Below are 20313 nucleotides of genomic sequence, written 5' to 3' on the forward strand. Positions count from 1 at the left end.
TTTTTTTTTTTTTTTTTTTTTTTTTTTGAGACGGAGTCTCGCTTTGTCGCCCAGGCTGGAGTGCAATGGCGCGATCTCGGCTCACTGCAAGCTCCGCCTCCCGGGTTCACGCCATTCTCCCGCCTCAGCCTCCTGAGTAGCTGGGACTACAGGCGCCCGCCACCACGCCCGGCTAGTTTTTTTTTGTATTTTTAGTAGAGACGGGGTTTCACCATGTTAGCCAGGATGGTCTCGATCTCCTGACCTCGTGATCCACCCGCCTCGGCCTCCCAAAGTGCTGGGATTACAGGCTTGAGCCACCGCGCCCNATCCGCCCGTCTCGGCCTCCCAAAGTGCTGGGATTACAGGCTTGAGCCACCGCGCCCAGCCTTAAAAACTTTTTGTAGAGACGGGGTCTCACTATGTTGCCCAGATTTGTCTTGAATTCCTGGCCTTAAGCAGTCCCCCTGCCTCGGCCTCCCAAAGTGCTAGGATTACAGCCAGGAGCCAGTGCACTGGGCCATGATTCATCCTGTCTTTGAATCTGCCCACCTGGAAGTGTTGTGTAAATTTTTCCATAAAGACTGGAATTGGCTTCAGTTCAACTATCAGATTCTTCACAGTGCCTCAGAGGCATGCTCCTACTGCTGCAAAAAAAAAGCTGGGGGAGGAAAGTATTTTAAAATTATTGAATGATGCTTGCTTAAACTTGCAAATTTACAGTGGCCAGGAGCACAACATCATGGTAAAAAATTTTCCTCCTACAAGTACTTTTGATGACTTTATTACAATATTATATAAGTCCAACTAGAGAACTGCAATAGAATGATACATTTCATCCCATTTGCTATACAGCTGGTTTTTATTACAAAAATCTTGTTTTTCCTTTAGTTTCATTTTTAAGGCAAATATTTGGCCCCTGGTTGAGGGAGTAGAGTGTCAACCCTCAGCATTTGAAAAGGGAATTGCATGTTGCCAGGGCCATGCTGCCTCCCAAGCCTGTGGGAGAGGAGCCTTGCTTGTCTGGTCCACCTCTAGGAGCCCCAGGCATTCCTTGATTTCCAGCACAAAACTTCAGTCTCTGACTCTTGGTTACATGGCCATCTTCTCTGTGTGTCTGTGTCTTCGGACGGTGTCCTCTCTGTATTTATTTTCTCTTCTAAGGGCAGCTGTCTTTTGGGATTAAGGATGCACCTTATTCCTTGCGATCCCAACAATTAATTTGCAACAACCCTATTCCAAATAATGTCACATGCTGAGGTATTGTGGATCAGAACATCAGCATATCTTTTTGGGAGGCACAATTCAACTTGTAAGACCTGCCAAGCACCACTCTAGGTGCCAGATTACAGAACAAATAAGACAGAGTTCATGCTCTGCAACTACAAGGAGGTTGACATGAAACAAACAAAAACCAAGAGTATCAGTTCATGATAAATGCTATGTAGACTATTACAGGGCACCTTAAACTTACATCGGGTACTACAGAGACAATTATATAATAGGGCACCTACTCTGGAAAAAATCACTCTAGGGTGACCTTTAAGCTGAGATCCCAAGGAAAGATGAAGGCAGTCATGCAGAAATAGGAAAAAGAAGATTCAAGGCTAAAGAAACAAAGGCCCCAGGAGGAAAAGAATTGCCCCATCCCATTGCTCACAGCCAAATCTGTCAGCAAGAAGGGCTTCCTTTTTTCCATGAATTTATGTATGACCTCACATATGATCTGCTTAAGTTTGAGCTCCTGGTAGGTAATTTTCTGTAAAGTTATGGACAGATGGAACAGCAACCCAAGGAATAGAACTTTTCATGCTCTAAAAAAAAAAGTGTTCATCTTTAGCTTGAAGGTGGCACATTGTTTTATGGACTGTGAGGCAATTTTTATAGTTTGGGAGCTATTTTCCAAATATAAACTGAAATAACATTGTAAGGAATTGTGGAAAATAAATGGAGAAACCATTACTGACTAGCTAAGTCCTTCTCATATCTCCTTAAACAATATCAGATCTGGTTTGCAACTACTCATTCATGAAAGACATTAGTTTCATTTACAAGAAAATCATCCCTAAATTTGTCTTTAATCAGATAAATTTAAAGAAATAAATGGGGTCAGGTGTGGTGGCTCATACCTGTAATCCCAACTCTTTGGGAGGCTGAGGTGGGCGGATGACCTGAGGTCAGGAGTTTGAGACCACCCTGGCCAACATAGTAAAACCCCACCTCTACTAAAAATACAAAAATTAGCCGGGTGTGGTGGCAGGCACCTGTAATCTCAGCAACTCAGGAGACTGAGGCAGGAGAATTGCTTGAACCCGGGAGGTGGAGGTTGCAGTGAGCAGAGATTGTGCCGCTGCACTCCAGCCTGGGTGACAGATTGAGACTACATCTCAAAAACAAACAAACAAAAAGGGAATACATAAATAATTATAAGAATATAATTAATGTAATAAGAATAAAAAATTAACATAAGTAATGTAGAAATAGCCATTATTTATGTTTGTGATTATATTTCATAGAAGCCCATTTTCCCAAGAACGTTCTTACCTTTTAAAATTCCATAGATCCGATAGTATAGGACATAGTGATCTAAAGTTGGGATCTAAGTGGTTTCATCTCAAGGAAAATTAAAACATTGCATGACAATGAAAAACAGCAGAGAAAATTTAAGGGCCAAGATCTTTGTACCTTTTCTATGTCAAGTTTGGGTTTGCATTTTCAAAACTCTGAGAAAGATTAACAGTAAAAATAGGGCATCTTTTTTATCGCTGTTGTTTGCAGATATAAGCATATTTTACTCACTGAATTATTAACTTTTCCATATGTCTGTCAATTTTTAGAAAAAGACCAAGAACTTCTAAAATAACATGTCAGAATCTGTGATTCAGGGAGAGAACAAATGTATTCAGCTCTCAGAATAACCTAAGCTCTGACCCAATTGAGTCTTAAATGAGAAGCTTTCTAAGAATATGGTTGTTTCACAGTAACTTTCTATGAATTCTCTCAAACAAAATTTAACAAGGGCCACGACTTCTTAAGATGTTCAAAATTGGACACTGCTCATCTTTTCATCCATTCTGGGGGGAAAAATCAAGCTACAAATCCTTAAAAATTAAGCAAATAAGCAGAAACCTTACTGTGCAATAAGCATTTCAAGACACTTCCAGGAGGGTCGTGTCTTTCTATTGAGTTATATTTCAAATAATTGCATTAGAAAAAAGGTGTTAGGAGGTGAAACATAAAGTGTATTCCATGCAATCCCTTTGGGTCAAGGTATACTGCCCTGAACACACTAGACCAGCGTTCATTCATCTGTGGGATGGTGAAATTTCTCCCACTCTCCCTACCCCCAGAATCCTCTCCTGTGGTTCTTGGAGGCACTAGACTCAGATGTCGGGCATCTGTTGTTCTGGCCCAGAGGGTAGGCACCACGAAGGCTGTTGCTCCTGAGCCCCTTCCATCAGGGCAGCCGCAGGGGAGGGCAGTTTTTATTCAGCTGGGTTTTTCTGTTGTTTCTTAAAGGCCCACAGTTACAATATCAGAGGCCCGAGTGAGACGTTGGTTCCCTGGAAGAGTTAGCAAATGAGCTATGAATACCTTATTAATATTAGCTTACCAAATAATTAACAAAGGCAGGTAGAGTCAAAACTCACATATAAATAAGTCACTTGGAGTACATTGTGATTGCTGAGAATGAAGATCTACTATATGGCTTACTCCAGTGAAAGTATATATATATGAATGTAATTTCAGAGACCCTTTTTCTAAATCAACTGTAGAAAAGCTAACTCTCTTTTCTTCTACTTTTTACATCACAATTAAAAGGAGACCCCATTCCTTTGGTTCTGGAAGTATGTTACAAGAACAAGAGCAAGAGTCTGTTGGCTTTTTGCTTGGCACCGGCATTCCTTTTGCGTCTCTTAAGCTTGGCATATGAGTAAGTCATTGAAGACTGAGTGTGTTATAGAAAGAAAAACCACACTTGAGTTTGAACCTGAAGCTTCAAGGAACAAAACAAATGTTGGCCTAGTGAAAAAAAAAAAGCAAGTTACTCAGTGTCCAAATGAATCTGCTGTTTTAGGGGGAAACACCGTGAAAGAGGTAAAGGGTACTTTGTTTACATGAGAACCACAGTACGCTGGCAAGGTATCTGAGTGAACCAGGTGGTGGTGGAATATTTTTCTCCTGAAGCCTTTCATCACACCACTCTGACTTGCTACAATGGCTGCCTGTGCTTGCTGACTCCAGTGAGTTCCAGGCATCAGTAGGGACTGAAAATATAAGCAAAGGAAAACACTTCACAGATGTGGGTTATTTCAGAAAATTGAAGAGAAGGAGGGAGATTGGGGGTCCTAGGCAAAGCATTAATATTATGAGTCAGACATACCTGCAGTTCCCAGATGCTTTGCAGATTCATTTTGTGCCATGCAGCACACATCTTTTTCCTGTTTTACTCTTGCAGATTCTCCTCTTGATCCTCTTCCCTCCCACTTGGAAATTTTACTTCTGCTGGATTTTAAAGCTTTGATTCTTTTTTTTTTTTTTTTTTTTTTTTTTTTTTTGAGGTGGCCTTGCTCTGTTGTCAAGGCTAGAGTGCAGTGATGTGATCTCAGCTCACTACAACCTCCTCCTCCCGGGTTCAAGCAATTTTCCTACCTCAGCCTCCCAAGTAGCTGGGATTACAGGCGCCCACCACCATGTCTGGCTAATTTTTTTATCTTTAGTGGAGACAGGGTTTCACCATGTTGGCCAGGCTGGTCTCGAACTCCTGACCTCAAGTGATCTGTCCGCCTGGGCCACCCAAAGTGCTGGAATTACAGGTGTGAGCCACCAAGCCTAACCTAAAGCTTTGATTCTATAGTAGGCTACTCTGACCTGGGCATATTGGCTTGATCATAATGGTTCCCTAGACATGGACTAAACAAATTAGTAAATAAGATACATCTGGTATAAGCCACCTTTCAATGAAGAGACTAATTGGGGGTGAATGGGTCCTACATTCTTTATATCAGAACTCTGCTTGGTCCAAATTTGCCAAATAGTTGGCTACCTCTTTATTATATTTGACCTCAGAAAGCTAACCATACATCTATAGTTCAGAGAAAGACAAAGAGTAAAAGAAAAGTAATCAGAAAAGTGTCAGTTGCAGAGAATGGGTGCGGGGAGGAGGGTCTCTGCTTTACATCGTTATTTTGAAACTCAAGATCTTTCCTTCTAGTGTAGGACTTAGCACGCTACAGCTCACAGGTCAAATATAGCCAGATTTTGGAAAAGAAGAAAGGTTTTATACATTTTTAAAGGAAAGAAGCTGAAGGAGAAAGAGGAGGAGGAGGGGGAGAAGAAACAGAGACTTTATACAGCCTACAAAGCTTAAAATATTTATTACCTGACCCTTTACAGGAAAAGTTTGCTGACCACTCATATGACTCAGCAAGTCTCTAGGGCTCTGAACTACTTCACTGGGTCCCCCATAAGCAACACTTAGGAGAACAATAAAAAGCATTTGAAGGATTTTGTGGGAGGTATTATAACCAGGCTTCCAGGAGGCATATGCTTCTAGTAGATAGAACTCAATCATCTACCTGCATGGGAAGACAGAAAATAAAGTCAAGCTATCTGCCCAGGAGGGAAAGGGGTCTGGCTGGTGAAAATGCAGTTGTTATAAGGCACACAAGGTTAACTGCTAGGAGAATTAAATTGGCAGTTGTTGAGAGCTCAAGAAAGATAGTCAGGACACCTCAGACAAAGGTTATGGAGGTGGCTTCCCAGAAAGGGTCAAACTAAGATGTTCGGTCAGCAAGAGGGTGGGAAATGCAGGTAAATGGAATGAGATAATCACAGCACAAACAGGGGAAATGTAAGGCTTGGCCAAGGAATCACATCTAACAAGGGAAAAGGTCCCACTGGGAAGTTCTGGGATATCATCTGCCTAGAAAGAAAGATTGGGTTCAGGTGGTAAAAGGCCTTGAGTGTCAGTTCAATATATGATGCCAACTTAAAAAAAAAAAGTTCAACCAATAGTTTTTTCTGATTTTTATTTTATCTTGTTTTATTTCTTTTTTACTCTTTGGCAGCATCGTCTATGGATCCGGAAACTCTGCGTGTTGGGTTTCCTCATAGGTGTCTGTGGATAAAGGCTACCCTCAGAAGATAGGGATACTTGGATCTCAAGAAACGAAATAAAATTTTGAAATTTGACTCATCTTTTTTGAGAAAACAAACTTACAAATCATACATTTAAAGAAGTAGATAACATAATTGGCGTAAATAATAATAAAATGAATACTCAGGCTCCCACCAGCGGCGTTAAGTAACAAAACACTGCCAGTATTTGACACCTTCGTGTCCTTCTTGATCACATCTCCTTCTCCCCGCCACCAAGACGCAACAATCCTGAAATTTATGGTACTTGTTCTTTGTTTTTCTTTATAGCTTTACTACCTATTTATGGATTTCTGATAATATATTAATTTTACCTGCTTTGGCCTTTGTATAGATGGTACTATATTATACATATTCTTCTGTGATGTGTTTTTGTGCAATGCTATTTTTTTTTGTTTGTTTGTGTTTTGAGACGGTTTCTCGCTCTGTCCCCCAGGCTGGAGTGCAGTGGCGCAATCTTGGCTCACTACAAGCTCCGCCTCCTGGGCTCAAGTGATTCTCCCGCCTCAGCCTCCCGAGTAGCTGGGACTACAGTCGCCCACCACCGCACCCGGCTAATTTTGTTTTTGTATTTTTAGTAGAGGCGGGGTTTCACCGTGGTAGCCAGGATAGTCTCCATCTCCTGACTTCGTGATCCGCCGGCCTCGGTCTCCCAAAGTGCTGGGATTACAGGCGTGAGCCACCGCGCCCAGTCCCAATGTTTTGTTTTTAAGATTCATTCAAGTTGCTGCTTGTAGCTAGCAGCTAATTTGTTTATATGATATTCTGCTATATGTTAACCCACTCTTGATGGCCATGTCTCTTTTTAAATTGGAAAAAATGTATCCCTTTCAAAAACATTAAAATAAATACTAAAAAGTCAAAAACAAAACAAACAAACAAAAACAGGAAACAAGATGCCTGTGAAGAATGCATTGCTTGTGTCTGCAGACTATTTAAATGACAAGGTATCGGTCCTTGGAACTCCCTGTTCTAATAGGAGTATAGAGCTTGGCTGATCACATTCCATTTGATTTGCTATGACGTTTATCTGTACCCTTTCTTGGTGGTTTGTTTTTTCAGATTACCAGTTCCTTGCATGTGACTGAAGGGTTCTAGTTGCTTTAGAGGCAGCCCGGTCCCCTTGCCTTCACCCTGCCAGTTAAGAACATTCAGGGCACTTTTGTACTAACAGGTCTCAGATTTCCATTTCAGGACATTTGGGCATAGGCCTTCATAGGAGAGTTTCCTCACATACCTCAGGCTGTTGACAACATGACTTGCCCTTTGCAATCCACTTATTCTGGACATAATGTAAGTGACAGTGATAATTCTACGTTATTCATCTTCCTTGGTAGGCTTTTGTTCCTGAGTCTATTTGTGGCTCAATTTTGTAAATGAAGAAAGCCATTTTCTTTTTCATGTCTTAAGCCTGGCTGAGAGAACATTTCTCAGCTTCTGTTGACACATCCATTTAACTGTCCACCTAGGAAAGCTTGGAGATCCTGATACAGCAGCACAAAACATCAGTGCACAGTCCCATGAGAAAACCTCAACTGCTCAAGCCTCACTCGCTAAGATAGTTTTCAAGAGTATTAACAACTATCTCATTCCTTCCTACAGAAAAGAAACAAGAAAATTTTTCCAAGAGTGGTAAAGCATTCTACTTCTCAAACATTTCTCTAAGTTTCTTTTCCTTTTTGTTGTGTATTTCACAGGCAGGTTTCAATTCTGAATAATGAGCATACGTTTGTCTCTTGAGAACAACCTGAGTTGCAAAGACTCCTTTTTAAGCTTCTCTGCTTAAAGCAATCAACTCTATAAATTATCCATCTCTTACTTGATATGCATTTTCTACTAGGTAGTCTAAAGCCATCCCATATGAATACTCATTTTCACACTAAAGGTGGAAAAAACCTAAAAGCCTTTCTTTTTTTTTTTCTTTCTTTTTTTTTTTTTTTGCCAAGAGGCAGATATTCTTCTGTTGAAAAGCCTGTCTATTCCTGGTGGGAAGTTTTATTTCTATCTTCAGAAACATCATTTTAAATTTGCGTAATCAGTTCAGCAAACTGCTTCTTATAGTGATAAATAAATATCAAATTAAACTTGCAATTAAAATTTACTAAAAATATAGGTTGCTATAATTTTGTTGGTGATAAAAGTACAGAAGTAGAAATGATTAATGATGATTACTAATTATGCAGCTGTGTTCAGAGCACACAAGTCTATGGAGCTATAGCTTTTTAGCTAAATAACGATGTTATTCCAGGAAAAACCTTTGTATATAACATCTAAATGCAACTCATTTCTAGTCAGAACAAACACCCCCATCACCTCATAACGCTTAGCTTGACAAAGAGAACCAGAAAAATAGAACACTAGAATAATCGTTTCATATCCTCTTTTGCTTATTCTTGGTTTTTGTTGTTGTTGTTGACTGTTAGAGTTTCTAAGAAAAAACGCCATCAATGTGAGAAATTATCTGGTATTAATTATAGTGAAGACAGGAGTAGCTTGTTAAAATTCTGACTTCTTTCTTTCCTAAATTTTGTATGTCCTGTCTTGGCATTTCATATTGAAAATAACTTACTGGTGCCGGGCGTGGTGGCTCATGGCTGTAATCCCAGAATTTTGAGAGGCTGAGGCGGGAGGATCACGTGGTCAGCAGTTCGAGACCAGCCTGGCCAACATATTGAAACTCCATCTCTACTAAAAATACAAAAATTAGCCAGGCGTGGTGGCACGTGCCTGTAACCCCAGCTACTCAGGAGGCTGAGGCAGGGGAATAGCTTGAACTTGGGAGGCAAAGGTTGCAGTGAGCCGAGACCCCCATCGCGGCACTCCAGCCTGGGACAGAGCGAGACTCTGTCTCAAAAAAAAATAAATAAGTAAAAATAAATAAATAAATAAATAAATAAAAGTAACTTATTGGTAAGGCTAACAAAGTCACTAAAAAATAAAATCACTAAATAATTGGGTTTTGTTTGTTTTGGGTTTTGTTTTATTTTGTTTTAGAGATGGAGTCTTCTGTCACCCAGGCTGGAGGGCAGTGGAGCAGTCGTAGCTCACTGTAGCCTCAAACTCCTGGACTTAAGTGATCCTCTTGCCTCAGCCTCTCCAGATGCAAGTCACTGCACCCAGCAACTCACTAAGTATTTGACTTGTAGACAGAGGACCTGGATTTGATCCTATCATCTCTTACTTAAAATGAGAAAATCTACAAATTAGGTAGCCCTCAATTTTTTTTAACCACATGTTATTTTTGATTAGCACAAAAATCCCATTTTCCCTTCTCTCTTCTTCACTTGTGTAGAACATCATTATTTTATGAAAAGCAATTTTACAGATAAAACAACAGAGACCTATACAGGTTATGTGAAATTATAATATCTCAAACTTAGTTCTCTTATATTCCAGTCATGTGTTACTTTCAGGATGCAATCAATAAACAAAACCAGACTGGACATGAAGGCTCATGCCTATAATTCCAGCACTTTGGGAGGCTGAGGCAGAAGGATTGCTTGAGTCCAGGAGTTTGAGACCAGCCCAGGCAGCATAGCAAGACCCTGTCTCTAAAACCAAAACAAAAAATAAACACACAAAAAGGAGACAGAGAAAGGCAGGCAGAAAAAGAGGACAGATAAAGGGAGAGAAAAAAAAAAAGAGAGAGAGGGAAGAAAGAAGAAAGATAAAAGAGGGTGTTGTTGCGAATGTTAAGTATGGAATTCTGGGTAGAGAAGAAAATGATAAAGTCGTAGAAAAAATACAGAAATTTGGAAAAAGTTGTCTTCAAACCAGAAGAACTACTGAGACTACCAAATTGTGACTATAATTTAGTGGACATTTAACATGAAAAATGTTGGGTTAGGAAGATGCATGCAATTTTCCTTCACAGAGGTGGCTTGGTGTGATGGAAAAGATAAAAAACAAACAAAAACTCGTTTAGAAATTCAGTGCTTCTGTTGGAATTTGGTTCTACCTCTGAAGTGCAGGGTGACCTCGTCCATGTTGTGTAACTTATTTACTCTTCTTTCCTCATATGGGAAATGATGATAGTGTATCCATCAACCTACCCACATCACAGGGTTATCTGAGGATCTGATGATATCACTTTTGCATAAAAGCTCTTTGAAAGTTGTAAAGCACCAAAGTAACATATAATATGACCACAAGTAAACCACATGCTGTTCCTTCGCATGGAAGTTGGAAAGTCAAATGCAAAAGTAAAATGGAGGAGATGGGTCACATCATTTTAAAGAAAAATGCAGCTGATCCCATTAACCACAGCCAGATTTTTAAGACCACCTTCGACATTTTTTGAGTGTTTAATCTTAAGCAACAGAGCTTAAGCAATTTTGTTTTAGTATCATGAACACAAGAATCTTTTTGTTTTTGTTTTTGTTTCGTTGTTGTTGTTTTTGACAAAGTGGTTTGAAGAGGCACTGGGGAGGGAAGCAAGATACAACTGAGGGGACCTCAGCCGTTTGCCTCCTTATTACAGAGCATCGTGAGATGACGGCAAGGAAGAAATCTCACAAGGGGCTTGCAGCTGCCTCTCCGTCTGCCGCTGAGTGATGCAGAGCAAACTGTAGAGCTGGAGACACAGCAGTAGCCCAGAGAACTGCCCTGATGACTCCTCCTGGCCCAAGCACCTCCTGTCAGAGCTGGCCAGTTAGCACTGGCAGACAACCTAGTTAGGACAAGGACACAGAATCAGAGTGGCTGACACAAGAGAGCCCCTCACTGTGACAGCAACTCAAACTTCTGGGGCTCCAGAAAGGAAATAGATGTTTGGAAACAGATATGACAAAAGGCCTTTCCCTTCAACTGCTCAGCATGTGACACTGAATTTTGGAGGATAAAAAAAAATAAAAAGAAAAAGAACCATTGTTCATCCCCTCAGGGCTTAGCAAGTGTTTTATCACATTTTTATAAAATATAGTCTTCGCCCCAAAGCTTTGTTTGCATGAGGGTGTGTCCCATCCATGGGTGGAAAATTTCCATAACGTTTTTTCCATTCAGTTCTGTTCCTCCCTCTTTTGTAGAGTTTTTCAGGGTCTCTGTCCATTGTGATTCTAACACGCACCAACCCTAAGGACCAATGTTGTTTGCTATTTTAAAACTTGAAAGATCAAAATGGCAGGGGAAGAAATCAGAATCCCTTTAGTGCCAATTATTTGCCAAATGTCTGTATGAAGAGCCAATGTGACACCTTTTTTTCTTAATTCATCCACCAGTGACATTTGTTAAATGATTATTCTGCCAATACTATGTCAAAGAATACCACATACTTTAAAAACTCCTTTAATTCCGCAGATCAGCTGATACGAGTGATTTTGTTCCTAAAAAGGTTGGTGTGTTTAAGTCTCTCTCCCACTTGCAGTCTTTCCTACTCCTATGTCTGAGGCAGGTGTTGACAGTTGTTATTCTGTGGTAGGAATTTTTAGAAACAACAGCACTGTCGGGTGGACAAATGGCTTCATCAGGAAATCATGCACTGGTTGGAGATAAGGAAGGGTGGATCTGAAAATCACCTTCCCTTTAGTGTCACTTTAGTGTCTCTTTCTTTAGCTGCTCTCTCCTGTGAAATCTGTCCTTCAAGTCACTGCAAAGCTTGTCACATACTCCTTACATACACCCTCCTTTCTTGCACAGAGCAATGATCTTACCATTTTCTGAGAGAAACTCATAGATTAACGTATTTTGAGACAAAAGTTGACATCAGCCTTCTCTTAGATGGTTTATAGAAACAAAACAAAGAAACAAAGGAAAATTAGTGCTTTCTCAGAGGAACAGGTAAGCACATTGGGATATCCTGCTCTTCCCGGACAATCAATTCTGGAAACACTATGGTCACCTACAGCACCACAGTGAACTGCATTCCAAGAAGCCTGGAGAGCAAATGTTGAGATGTTCTTTTTGCTACAATGTGAAAGCATATCACATTGCTGTTTGCCCACAGCATACTTTTTAACTTAAAAGTAAATGCTAATACTTTGAAGATTAAATATTTTTTAAAAACCCTCAAACCTAAGCAAATTTTAGTCTCTCTGGAAAAGCAGTTGATAAATAATACACTCAAACTGTGAATATATTTTCACACTGTTAAGAATTTATTTATTAAAAAATAATATGTTTCTGGAAACAGCTCCCTTTTGATCATCTCCCCAGAGCTAGAACATACACACAAATTCTATGGAATCAAAGCCATGTAGGTAGGAAAAAATTTTGTCAGATGAATTCTTCAGGAAACAAGATCATGCCAAGATAGGCCATCTGCTTTTTTTTTTTTTAAACTGGATTCTCCATCCTATAGTAGTAGATCATAAGTTGAGTATGTAGTGTGTAATATGTCAACTTGGCTAGGATGAACTACATTACCCAGAATTCATGTTCTTGTATCTTTCTGGGTAAGGTGAGCTACAGGGAGAGGTTCTTGTGGGAGACAGGAGGGTAGAGGGGAAGCAGCAGCCACATTTCGGCCGCCCCCCAAACACTGTGGCTTATCTGCTGGCTTACTTCCTTGGTGTGGGCAGTGGCCAGGCTTGCAGCTGTTTCATCTTCCCATGGATCCTCCTTCAGCTTTTCTGATTCCTTCTCTGGTAATTAAAAAGTACAAACTGCTCTAGATAAAGTGGTAAGACATTTGCACACCACGAGTGGAAAATAAACCCCACAAATATCAAGTCTGAGGCATGGTGAGGCACCCCACAAGTAGAGACCAGAACAAGAGAAGGCTCCGTAAGTCCAGACTGCTCTGGAAGCAGCTCTGCCACTTAGACCACATGATCCAGAAGAGCCAATGGTGCTAGAAATGTCAGTAACAGAAAGAAAGCCTGTTTAAAGCCTTTGCCAGGCTCCCATAGGTAAAGCACAGACCAGACCCTTAGGATTTTGGAAGAAAGCGCTGCCATTCTTTATAGGTAATGATTCTTCTTTTATGAAATAGCTTTTATGTTGTTACTGGGCCTTGGTAGAGACTGAATGTTTGACCATGGGCTACCAAATTACCTTATGACCTGAGCTGCCCATTACTAGTGTCGTCTGAGTCACCAGGCCATAAAGTTGAGTATGCACAGCAGGACTCTCTGACCAAATGGAAGTAGTAGATAGAAAATTGGGCCTCAGCAGGGCCTGAAAGCACAAATATGTTGCATGAGCAAGTGGCCTACATATCTATGGCCCTTACTCCTATTACATTGCCTTCTTTCTCTCAACTTACACCTATGACCCTTGGAGAGCTTCTTATGACAAGCCAATAAAGGGATAACAATCTCGGGCCTAGTTTGCAGAGCTTCAAGCAATGTTCCTGGTCATTCATTTTGCTTCAAAGAATAAATGTCCAGAAGTACAAGTCGACACTAATTCATGGGCTATTTGGTTGTATGGTCAGAGATTTGGAAGGAACATAATTGAGAAATTGGTGACAAGGAAATCTGGTGAAAAGGTAGGTTGATGGACCTCTTCAAATGGGCATAGTATGTAAAAATATCTGTGTTCCAGGTGAATGTTCACCAAAGGGTAAGCTCAACAGAGGAGGATTTTATTAATCAGGTGAATAGAATGAGCCATTCTGTGGACATTCGTCACCTTTCTTCCCAACCAACTCCTGTCATTACCCAACTAGAAAATGAAAAAAAAAAAAAAGGCAAAGGTGGCAGAAAATGGCAGTTATGCATGGGTTCATCAACATGAAGTTCTACTTACCAAGACCTATCTAACTATAGCCACCACTGAGTGCCTAATCTGTTAACAGCAGAGATTGACAGTGAGCCCCTGACATGGCACCATTCCCAGCTACTAGGCTGATTACATTAGATCACTTCCCTCATGGAAGTGGCAGTATTTGGCTCTTACTGGAATAGACACTTGTTGTGGATATGCATTTGACTTCCCTGCCCACATGCTCCTGCTAAAACCACTACAAAAACCATGTACAGAATAACTTATTCACTATCATGGTATTTCACACAGCATCACTTTTGATCAAGGAATTTGTGTCACAGTAAATGAGGTACAGCAATGGACTCATGCAACCCACTGATCTTACCCTGTCACCCTGAAGCAACTGGCTTGATAGAATGGTGGAATGTCCTTTTGAGACTCATGTGTGGTCCTTTAGGATTCAAAGTATGCTCTAGATCAGCATCCAACATGTATTTCTGTTTCTTCCTTAGCCAGAACTCATGCATATGGGGATCAAGGGGTGGAAATAGGACAGGATCCTCTCACTATTATCCCTAGCAATTCACTAACAAACTATTGCTTCCCGTCCCTGTGACATCAGGCTCGGGTGGCAAAGAGGTCTTAGTTTCAAAAGGAGGAGTACTTCTGCCAGGGGACATATGATGAGTCAGTTGATCTGGAGTGCCACCTGACCACTTTGACTCATGCCATTGAATCAACAAGCAAAGAAAGCAGTGATCGAATCTAGGCTGCTTCTACACAGAGAATCAGGAGGAGCATGGCTCGAAAGTTAAAGTTCTAGGTTTCCTCTTAGTACTACCATATCCTGTGACTAAAGTGAATAGAAAACTACATCAGTTCAACTTAGCAAGACTGCTAATGGCCTAGAACATTCAGGAACAAAGATTTGGTTTATACCACCAGTCAAGAACCCATGACCAATTAAAGTACTGAGAACAAAGGGAACATGAAATAGGTAGTGGAAGAATATAATTCTAAATACCAGCTATGGCCACGTGACCAGTGACAGCTACAAGTACTGTACTAGTTACGAGTATTTCTTCTTTATTTTTATATGACTATATGCAAACATACATGTCAATATATGTATATGTATTTCTTTAACAAATTATTTTGTATTTGTCTTCTGTCTCATTCCCTCATCATCTAACAGAAAATGTGTTAATACTATTTAACTTAACATCTCAATATATAAGTTGTAGGATATCAAAAGAGAAGTGAGAATCTGGTGTGAATCTGTTAAAAGAAAAATGGATATCACCCAAAATAAAAAAAAAGAATGCTGGATTCTCTCTTAGGGAAAAGTGTGCTTTGGTTGTTCTTGGGACAGACGTTATCATGTTAGAGGCAGGCATGATTTTGTTATTATCTTTAACTGGAAATTAAATTTGATTTAAGATGAGTAGGAGGCCAAGTTGTCAAGGCATGGCTTTGTAAAGAGTGAACCCAACTAGACTGAACACTGTTTCCCAGAATTCCGTTTTCTGTGTGTTTCTGGTTAGGGTGGGTCACAGGAGAGATTCTCAGGCAAAATGTGGAGAGGAGAGTAAAGCAGCAGTCATTTGCTAGCTTATATATGTCTCTTCGCTGCTGGATCACCTCTTGCATGAGACAGCAGCTGGGCCTGCAACTGTTCCACCTTCCCCTGGATGGATCCGCCTGAAGCTTCTCCAACTCCTGAGCCAGGTACACACCTGTACTGAGCTCTATAATTAAGGGCTCTGCCTCTGAAGAATGTTATACAACCAAGGTTAGAGGCATTCAGAATTGATGCAAGTTTCAGTCTGTCCTTGTGAGCCCCCACTGTGTCTGGGGTTCCAGCCTGCTCTGGTTCTTCCCCACTTTACATCCGTCTTCGTTTCCTGACAATCTGTCATTGGAATTCAAGCTCCAGCATTGGATATGAAGACAACAGCTTTACAGACATATCTTAACCACACCACACTATTATGTAATGTCAAATCCCCGGAACTGTATAAATATACATACATACACACACACAGGCATCCTAGTGTTTTTGTTTCTCTTATTGAAACCTTAATAATACAGTATTTTAGTTGAATGTTAAAAGGTTTGCATTCTTTAAGAAAAAGAGCTTTTTGAGGTGTAATTGACATACAATGAACTGCACATATTTAAAATGTACAGTGTGATAAATTTTGACATATGCAGATCCCCTAATCAAGACAGTGAACATATCCATCACCCTCCAAAGTTTGCTTGTTCCCCTTTCTATTCCTCTGTCCTTTCCACTCCTTCCCCATCTCCCCAGACAACCACTGCTGTACTTTTTCTTCCTCTAGGTTAGTTTGCGTTTTCTAGAGTTTTATATAAACAGAATAACACTGTATCTAACTATTCTTTTTTTTTTGGTCTGGGTTCTTTCACTCAGCATAATTATTTTGAGATTCCTCTATTCTGTTATGTGCTCATTCTAAAATAGTTTACAAGGTTAAATTCTTTTATTTCTTTTATTTATTAATTTTTATTATTATTATTTTTTGAGACGGAGTCTCACTCTGTTGCCTGGCCTGGAGTGCAGTGGCCTGATCTCAGCTCACTGCAACCTCCACCTCCTGGGTTCAAGCAATTCTCCTGCCTCAGCCTCCTGAGTAGCTGGGATTACAGGAGCCCACAAGCACGCCTGGCTACTTTTTTGTATTTTTAAAGAGAATGCAGATATTTTCAAGATCACCTTGTCCAACTCCCTCAGTTTACAGTTGAGGAAATGAGATTCAGAGAGAGAATTTGATTTATCCATAGTCACATAGCTTATAATTAAGTGGCAGCTCGTGGTTAACATCCAGATCTCTTGATTTTCAGTCAAATGCCAACTACATGATGTTGCTTTCCATGACTCATATTTGGAGGTTTTCAGGCACCCTGTGGAGCAGTCTGTCCCTCCTGGCTCATCTGGGGCAATATGAGAGCAAACAGGGCTAGAAAAAAACTGGGTGAAAGGAGAAACTCTGGGGCTGCTGAATTCACATGCCGATGGTGCTGAGGAAAGGTAAGAACAAGAATGACTCATAGTTATTCAGGCTGATGTCATTCCATGACTCCCTCAGAAGATGCCACACTCAAAATTCAGTGGATGGCATCCCATCCCTTCCTAGGTTTCCTGGCTAACCTCCGGAGATGGTGCTGTCCAGCCCTACTCCACTTACCAAAATCTCTGTTTTATGCAAAGTCCAACCTTTGGAAACCCTTTCCAAAGAGCTGTTTTCCCCACCAGTAAATGGTGAGGCTGATGTAATGGTTCTATCTCTAGACCTTCCTGATGTAAGGAAATGTTCCTAATGCATTATTTCTGATGGCCTGGATTTTGGTTTCTCTTCGTGCTCAGTTACAATGCATCTAAATGCATATGATGGATCTGTACTTAACCGGAATGTTGTTCATTAATAATTTAACCTTGGGCAGGAGTGGTGGCTCATGCCTGTAATCCTAGCACTTTGGGAGGCTGAGGCAGGCGGATCACGAGATAAGGAGTTCGAGACCACCCTGGCTAACATAGTGAAACCCCGTCTCCACTAAATTCCAGCTATAATTCCAGCTACTCGAGAGGCTGAGGTGGAAGAATCGCTTGAACCTGGGAGGCAGAGGTTGCAGTGAGCTGAGATCGCGCCATTGCACTCCAGACTGGGTGACAGAACAAGACTACATCTCAACAACAACAACAACAACAACAGCAACAACAATAACAAGAAATTAGCTGGGCATGGTGGCGCGTGCCTGTAATCCCAGCTACTCAGGAGGCTGAGGTGGAAGAATCGCTTGAAACCAGGAGGCAGAGGTTGCAGTGAGCTGAGATAGTGCCATTGTACTCCAGCCTGGGCAACAAGAGCGAAACTCCACCTCAAAACAAACAAACAAACAAACAAACAAACAAAAAAGAGTGGGATAATAAATGCCCAGAGGATTAACAGGTGTAGTCATGCCAAGCACCATGTGGACAGCCTGAATTAAATCCCTACTTGTAAATGTGCTAGGCTACAGCATGGCCATCTATTCATCCATCTGCTCACCCATCCATCCACCTGTCCATCAATAAATATTCACTAAGCCTTCTATGTGCAGGACATTGTGGTCAACACTGGAGACAGGAAGATGAATATGGTCTAGCTCCCTTTTTCAAGCTGCTCACGGTTCACTGAGGGCAGAAACATTTACACATAACTATGTGTGATAATTTTAAAATGTATATTTAGAACAGAGATAGTGTTTTGGTAATATCTTGATCCTCAGAACCTTGTACAAAGTTAAAGGAAAATAATTGTTTTTTTCTGAATATCAGAATATATGGAACAAACAGCATTTTAGAAAATTCTACAGGAAGATATGGGAAAGAGGGATTTAAAATGTTTCTTTAAACTAAAAATAGAACTATCGTTTGACCCAGCAATCCCATTCTGGATATATACCCAAAGGAAAATAAATCATTCTACCAAAATACACCTACACTCATATGTTTATTACAATGCTAGTCACAAGAGCAAAGACATGGGATCAACCTAGGTGTCCATTAATGGTGGACTGGACAAAGAAAATATGATACATATACACCATGGAATACTATGCAGCCATAAAAATAAATGGAATCATGTCCTTTGCAGAGATGTGGATGTAGCTGGAGGTCATTATCCTAAGTGAATTAGTGCAGAAGCAGAAAATCAGATATTGCATATTCTCACTTATAAGTGGGAGTTAAGTATTGAGTACACATGGACATAAAGATGAAAACAACAGACATTGGGGACTCCAAAAGTGGGGGAAGGGGTGAGGAAGCAAAGCAAGATTTTAAAAGCTACCTATTGAATACTGTGTTTACTATTTGGCTGATGGTTCAAATAGAAGCCCAAACCTCAGCATCACACAATATACCATGTAACAAAGTTACACATGTACCCCCTCAATCTAAAATTTTTTTTAAGTTCCTTTAGGAAACTCCTGGCCCCCCTTTTCCTTGACATGTCTACCGACAGTTACATATATTTCCGTATGTTTTCATTACTGCAGCAGACCTTTCGGAAGACAAAGAGGAAAGAGAACCAAATTCAAATTCTACTCTGCATATAACTGAACAAGTAACCATCAATTTTCCCTCTCTAGAAGAGGCCACAAACTTTCTAGGAAAAGGAGACATTATCTAGAATTAGCCAAATTTAATTAAGTTGAGGTTATTAACTTACACTATTATATATAAATGTGATGATTGTAAACTGAAGGTTCACCTTCATGAAGCAAATAAATATTTTTGAGACTTATGTCATCAACACTAAAATGTTTACATATTAGCATCTACATTCTCCAGAGATAGTTTTAAATAATTAACTTTATATTTTTCAAAACACTACTTGATTTTTCTCAGTTTCATCAGAATCAAGCAACTGTTGGTTAAAAGAGAACAATAAACAGCTTATTCCAATAGAGAAACCCTGGACATCATTTCTAGTTTTTGTTCTTAACTTGTACAGTTGAAGATATTATTAAGGAAACAGAATATACATATTTTAATGGTTAAACTTAAAATGTTTAACTATTCGGCATCCAGCAAACTGGGTGAAGTTTGCTTTTCTATCTGACTTCTGAGAAGCCAGCAAGCCAGGTCATGTGGCTGGCTGACCTCCCAGCACCACCTACCTCAACTCCATGAGATGCCATCAGATCCCACCCAAAGGAGCCAGTCGTCCCCGTGAAACAATGACCAATTCTTACAAGACACAACTGGAGCTCTGTTGCTGTGGCACAGGAAGGCTCGATAAGATCTCCCAGCCACAGCATTCTTTTGTGTCAGCAGACGCAAGTGGGATGTTCCTTCTGCAGCTCTTACCGAGCAAGAGGAAGCAGGCTTTGAAACACAATGTTCATTGAAATTGGCTTTCATCTGAGGAATCCCAGGGTGGCTCCTGCTTCATGATGTGCATTCTGTCTGCAGCTGAGCTCTCCTGATGCATTTCCGTTGTTTGTTCTTGGGGGAAGGCAGCACCTTTATGGGACTCACCCTTTTACTAGGTAAAGGGCATCGCATTGTGCTGGGCAAAGCATTATGTGTCAGGATGTCTCCAGTGAGTCTGGAGCCTAGAAGGAGCATCAAAAATAAAATAAAAAACAATCAAGTCCTCCGCCATCCTGGCTCACTGATGGAACAATTTAGGAGAAGAACACAAAGCCATCTAATGACCCCTGGGGAGCATTTGCTTATTTGGTGACCTTAGGAGCAGGAAGTCATTTATCACTCTAGTTGCTACATTGGGCACAATGCCACAGGACACAAATAGGGGTACTGAACGTAAGACTGAGTGTTGGCCCAATAGAACCTGTCCAGAAGCAGCCTGGGATCCATGATCCATTGCGGGGCAATTATGGTTTTTAAGAAAATGAAGAGAAGTAAGTAATCCATAGGATCAAATCATGGGTGAGAAGTCTCTCCATCCCATTGTCCTAGTTTTGTAATTTAGCAATTCATCTTTTCAGAGAAAACCATTC

At 40.5% G+C, this 20313-nt stretch overlaps 1 long non-coding RNA gene across 1 annotated transcript; it reads right to left on the minus strand.

Moving 5' to 3' along the window:
• Positions 1-5331: 5331 nt before the first annotated feature.
• Positions 5332-19574, minus strand: LOC112622085. Its single transcript, XR_003118936.1, has 3 exons — positions 19468-19574; positions 10581-10807; positions 5332-5558 (listed from the first exon to the last, which is right to left on the minus strand). It is a non-coding gene; the product is annotated as an uncharacterized LOC112622085 (long non-coding RNA).
• Positions 19575-20313: the final 739 nt, after the last annotated feature.

This window comes from Theropithecus gelada, chromosome 4, assembly GCF_003255815.1.
Source record: "Theropithecus gelada isolate Dixy chromosome 4, Tgel_1.0, whole genome shotgun sequence".
Classification (NCBI taxonomy): domain Eukaryota; kingdom Metazoa; phylum Chordata; class Mammalia; order Primates; family Cercopithecidae; genus Theropithecus; species Theropithecus gelada.